Here is a 6169-nt window from a genome sequence, read left to right as displayed (position 1 = left end):
CTGCAGAAAGGTCCAAGAAAAGGTCAGAAAATTAGGGCAAGAGCACAGGACTCTGAATCAGACTAACCGGGAATCGAAGGCCGCTTCTGATACCTATTGGCTATTTGATTTTAAACAAGTCAGTTTTCCTTGCTGGGGCCTCAGTTTCCCCAGCTGTAAAATATAGGAAGATCAGTTTAGCCCAAGATGGCAATCAAGCCTCCACAACCCATTGCACCGCTATGCAGCTATCACTAGTTGATCACACCTTTGTTTCCACTGAGACAAGGTAATACAGTTTTATTCTCAAGTGGTATGAACTGCCTATAGTTTGGCTATAATTCTACTAGTAGGCAATTATGCGTGGATTAAGTTACCATGTTTCCAGAGGGCACTTGCTGAAGTGCAAAACCCTCTGATGAAGATAACACATTAATCTTGGCATATATTTGCAACACTAAGGACAATGTCTTATGGGGCTCTAGAAAGCACAGGTCCGTTTGTTGTTGTATGTTTTGGATTTTGTTCTGTTTTAAGTAGTGTAGACTACAAACAAGTAAGCCTGGGACAGAGGGTTCATAAAGCTGGAGGAAGGTAGGTAATGGAGCAGTTATTGGGAGGGAATCACCATTGTCCACAACATACAGAGGAGAAAACCGTGGAAACACGATCCAGCTCAGTAACTTGCCTGCGGTCACAGCTAGTAAATGGCAGAGCTGGCAACCCTGCCATGAATGCAAAATCCATTTATTTAGTCTGAGAATGATTACTGGCTGCCTCCTCTGCACAAGGCACCGCTTTCAGTGTGAGAACTCAGTAGTAAATAAAACTGTCCAAATGCCTTGCCCTCAGGGAGCTTATAGTCCAGGGTCACATTTACTGCACCCGTTATATGCCTTGTATTTCACCAGCACTGGAGGCAAAGAAGCCCAGGTTTGATGGCTCATCTGTACAGGAACATATGTTTGAATCTTAGCTCCGTGGCTTCTTATTAGGTGAGGGAAGCCATTCCATCACTTTTCTTCTCAGTTTCTGCATCTGAAACATGAAGATAATAAAAGCCATTTCCAAGGGGTTCTATGAGGTTTAAAAGAAAGAATATTTATAAAGCATGCAACACTAAAAATTTTATTTACTCAGTGAATTGTAGTTAGTATTATTAATTCTGAATCCTCTTAACAACTCTGTGACGTTGGTACTGTTTTCACCATTTTACACAGGAGGAAATAAAATCTCGGAGAGTTCAAATCTCAGAGAGATTAGGTTACTTACCCAAGATCACACAGCTAACAAGTGGTAGAACTGAGGTTCAAATCCAGGGCTACTTGACTTCATTACTCAAATATGATGCTGTGGCCACATGTTTCCCAAACTCACAATTGGACTAGCTGCAGTGCAACAGAAAACTGTGTTCCTCTTTGGCATCTTATGCAACAAACCATATGGACCCTCAAGCTCTTACATAACAGGCCCAGTGCTAACGAGAGGAAGTTTAACAACAACACAAAAAACAGATCGCATTCACAACAGACCACCATATGTTCTCCCGTTCCCTGACAGCAGCCGTCCCGACGCCTACGCGGGCGCCCACAGAAATCTTCTCGAGGAAAACAGTTTTATTCTCAAGTGACTCAAATGATGGATGCCTTTACAAAAAGAAGGGAGGGAAAAAAGAATCTGAGCTTCTTCAAAAGAAAGAGATCTTGTTCGCTCCTCGGGAAAGCCCGGAAACCTCAACCTCCTCTCCTTGGCCTGGGAACCTGCTGGCTTCTCCAGGGACAGTCTGACCTGGCAGCTGCTTCACTCAGAGTGAGGGCCGCTGTGATGATGTCTGGTTTCTGAGACTCCAAGTTAAATTGCCCGGGTGCTTTGAGTCATCCCCTTCACTTGGTCTCGAACTCCTTCACTGTCTTGTTATGCTCTGGCTCATTTCTAAAGTCTCAAGTTTGCTGCAGGTTTCTGGAAGTGGCCCCACTAGAACTGAACCCAATTCTAGAAAGGTGCTTTCACCTGTGGACACTGGGGAGCCGCAGCTGGCTCCAGGCCAGAGGCCATCTTCCTACCCTTTACCTTTTGCCTGGTCTCCTGCCTCTTTGCCTCCCTCCCATCCATTTCCATATCCTACAGCCAAAGCGATCCTGACAATATATAAATCTGATCCTGCCACCGTAAATTCCTTACAGCCCCAGTGGCGTCACACGCTTCTCACCCCACTTTGCGGTGCTCGGCCCATTCATCCCCCTTTCACGCCTTCCTCATCTTCCGAATCTCAGCTGCATGTGGCTATTGGACCCTTGAAATGTGGTTATTGAAACTGAGGAATTCAACTTTTAATTTTATTAGTTTTAATGAATTTAAAGTAACGTTAGATTAATTCTCAGGCTGCAAAGAAATTCTCTTTCCCATATTTTCTTCCTATATTTATGGATTCACTTATATTAGAATACATTTGGTATTTATCTTAATATGAGCTACAGATACACAGAAGTTGCCTATCCAAATGTCTACCTGTGACACTTTATATTTTCCAAAGAATGCCATATCGATATAGATCCCACCCCACATTCTCTTCTTACAATGTGACGTCGACAGTCCTTCATAGCAAAGTGGAACTGGGTGGATTTTTGTAACTGACCAAGAGAATATGATGCTCAGGACAGCATGTGCCTTCTGAGACTAGGTCATAAAAGTTAGCATTGCGTCTTGCACCTTGGAATCCTCTAATTCCTCACTCTGAGGGAAATAAGCCACCGTGCTATGAGGACCCCTACATGAAGAGGAACTAAAGGTATCAGAAAATATCCAACACCAGTTTGCCAGTCATGTGAGCCAGCCACCTCAGAAGTGGATTCTCCAGCCCTGGTCAAGCCTTCAGATAACGACAGCCCCAGCTAATATCTGATTACAATTTCATAAGACATCCCACGTCAGACCTCCCCAGCTGAGCCTTTTCAGACATCCTGACCCTCAGAATCTGTGAACACTATAAACGTCATAGTTTTAGGTCACTAAGTTTTGGGGCAGTTTGTTATGCAGTCATAATAACTCTAGTCATTTTTTTCCAACATCATTTATTGAATAGTTTATCTTTTCCCTACAGATACGAAACATCACTTTCATCGTGAATTAAATCCTCATAGAGTACAGGCCTACTGTTAGTCTTATTTTGTTCTATTGGACCACATCAATTAAAAAAAGGATACCGTTGTTTAAGTCATTGATGTTTTATTATACGTGTTACTATATAGTAAAGGTAGCCACCCTCCAATACTGATATTCTGTTTCCTAGTTTGCCTGGATATTATCTTTTTTTTTTTTTTTTTTTTTTGTGGTACGCGGGCCTCTCACTGTTGTGGCCTCTCCTGCTGCGGAGCACAGGCTCCGGACGCGCAGGCTCAGCGGCCATGGCTCACGGGCCCAGCCGCTCTGCGGCATGTGGGATCTTCCCGGACCGGGGCATGAACCCGTGTCCCCTGCATCGGCAGGCGGACTCTCAACCACTGCGCCACCAGGGAAGCCCTGGATATTATCGTTTATTTGTTCACAGGAGTTTTAGAATCGGCTTGTCTAGTTTATTTAAAAAAAAGGACATGCTGCATTTTTATTGAACTTGTGATGAACTTACAAAATAACATAAGGAAAATTGACATATTTATGACGGTACACCTTCTTGTATAAAAATACAATGTACTTTCTCATTTAAGTTTTGTTTTGTGATGTTCAGGAATGTTTTAAAGTTGTCTTCATATTTGGTTGCATATTTCTTATAAAGTCTACACTTTTATATTTTGGTTAATGATATAAATGGATTTTTTTCTGTTATGCTTACTATTCTAATTGTGATTTGTATATGTGAAGACTATTGATTTCTGTACATTAATTTTGTATGCCACTTCCTTACTGAATGATCTATTTATTTATGGTGGCTTTTAGTTGATTCCCTGTATTACCAGGTATACGACTATATTGTATGCAAATTGAGACAGTTTAATCTTCTTTTCTAATATTTATGCCTCCAGTCATGTATTAATATTTCTGCCTCTAGTATAATGTAGTGGTAATAGTGGGCATTCTTAGGAGACCACTTCTAAAGGGTACATCTAGCCATGTGGGGCTCTTGGACTCTTGACGTGTGGCTATTGAGACTGAGGAATTTTATTAGTCTTCATTAATTTAAATTTAAATAGCTACCTGTGGGTAGTAATTACCATATTGCACAACACAGGATGAGAATTTCTTCATTTAGTATAATGCTAGCTTTTGGATTGAGACACACATGTGGAATATTCAAAAGTCCTTATTTCATTGGTTTCTTAAAAATTAAAAAAACAGCTGTTGAATGTTGTGAAATGCTTCTTCAGTATCTATGGAGATGATTATGTTGTTTTTCTTCTTATATCTACTAATATCATGAATCATATTGAACCGTCCTTGCTTTGGATTAAGCCCAACTTGGTTATGATGTATTATTCTTTTAATTGATTGCTTCATCCTGTTTGTTAATATTTCATTTAGGATTTTTGAATCGATGCTAGCCATCTCTTGTGTAATCTTTGTTAGATTTTGATAGTAGTGAATTCTCACTTCTTAAAAAAAAAAAGAAAGAAAACTTGAAAGTTTTTATTTTATGACCTGACATAGTTTAAATACAACTGTCATTATTTGCTTTAAGGGTTTTGTAGGATTTTCTGGTGAAATTCTTTAGGCGTGAAATTTGGGAAAGGGAGTACATCATTGACTAGTTTCTCTATTTCTTCTATACAGATCAATCTGTTTAGATTTTCTATATCTTTTAGGCTCAGTTTTGTTATATTGCATTTTCCTCAAAAATTGTTACATTTTAGAAAAAAATGTTTGCAAAGGAGAATCATATATTTAATTTATTGTTTCTTGATTGTACTCTCATGTTTCTATAATTTTTAGTAATTGCCCTTTCTCCACACCCCTCTTCCCCACAGCTTTTTCAGTGATTAGGTGACCTAGTATTTCATCTATTGTGTTGTATTAGCTTTTTAAAAGGAATCAGTCTATTTATTTATTTATTTATTCATTCATTCATTCACTCATTCTGATCTGTTTTCTAACATTAAATTTTTTTATTTATTAATTTATTCCTTCTGCTTTCCAACAATTTGGCTGTTTTTTTTTTTTTCTAACTTTTTGACATACGTTTGGTCCATTGGTTCCTGTATTTTTTTTAAAAAAAAGATTTATTTATTATTTATTTCTTTTATTTATTTTTGACTGCATCGTGTCTTAGTCGAGGCATGCAGGATTTTTGTTGAGGCAAGCAAGATCTTTCTTTGAGGCACACGGGCTTCTCTCTAGTTGTGGCGTGCAGGTTTTCTCTTCTCTAGTTGTGGCGTGCAGGCTCCAGAGCACATGGGCTGTGTAGTTTGTGGCACATGGGCTCTCTCTTTGAGGCATGCAGGCTCAATAGTTGTGGCACACGGGCTTAGTTGGCCCGCAGCATATAGGATCTTAGTTCCCTGACCAGGGATCGAACCCACTTCCCCTGCATTGTAAGGTGGATTCTTTACCACTGGACCACCAGGAAAGTCCCTCCTGTACTTTCTTTCTCTTTTATTATTATTTTTGGCTGTGTTGGGTCTTCGCTGCTGCGTGCCAGCTTTCTCTAGTTGTGGCGAGCAGGGGCTACTCTTGGTTGCAGTGCACGGGCTTCTCACTGCGGTGGCTTCTCTTGTCGCAGAGCACGGACTCGAGGCGCACAGGCTTCAGTAGTTGTGGCACGTGGGCTCCATAGCTGTGGCTCACAGGCTCTAGAGCACAGGCTCAGTAGTTGTGGCGCATGGGCTTCGTTGCCCCATGGCATGTGGGATCTTCTCGGACCAGGGCTTGAACCCGTGTCGCCTGCATTGGCAGGCAGATTTTTTTTTTTTTTTGAATTTTATTTATTTTTTTATATAGCAGGTTCTTATTAGTCATCCATTTTATACACATCAGTGTATACATGTCAATCCCAATCTCCCAATTCATCACACCACCACCACCACCCCCTCCACTTTCCCCCCTTAGTGTCCACACGTTTGTTCTCTACATCTGTGTCTCTAATTCTGTCGGCAGGCAGATTCTTAACCACTGCGCCACCAGGGAAGCCCACCTCTTGTACTTTTCAATTGATACAAATATTGAGGTATACATTTACCTCTGAAACTGCCTTTGCAGTATC

This window comes from Neophocaena asiaeorientalis, unplaced genomic scaffold, assembly GCF_003031525.2.
Source record: "Neophocaena asiaeorientalis asiaeorientalis breed wild unplaced genomic scaffold, Neophocaena_asiaeorientalis_V1.1 scaffold205, whole genome shotgun sequence".
Taxonomy (NCBI): Eukaryota; Metazoa; Chordata; class Mammalia; order Artiodactyla; family Phocoenidae; genus Neophocaena; species Neophocaena asiaeorientalis.
The sequence above is the reverse complement of the archived record's forward strand: the minus strand, read 5'-3'. Positions refer to the sequence as shown.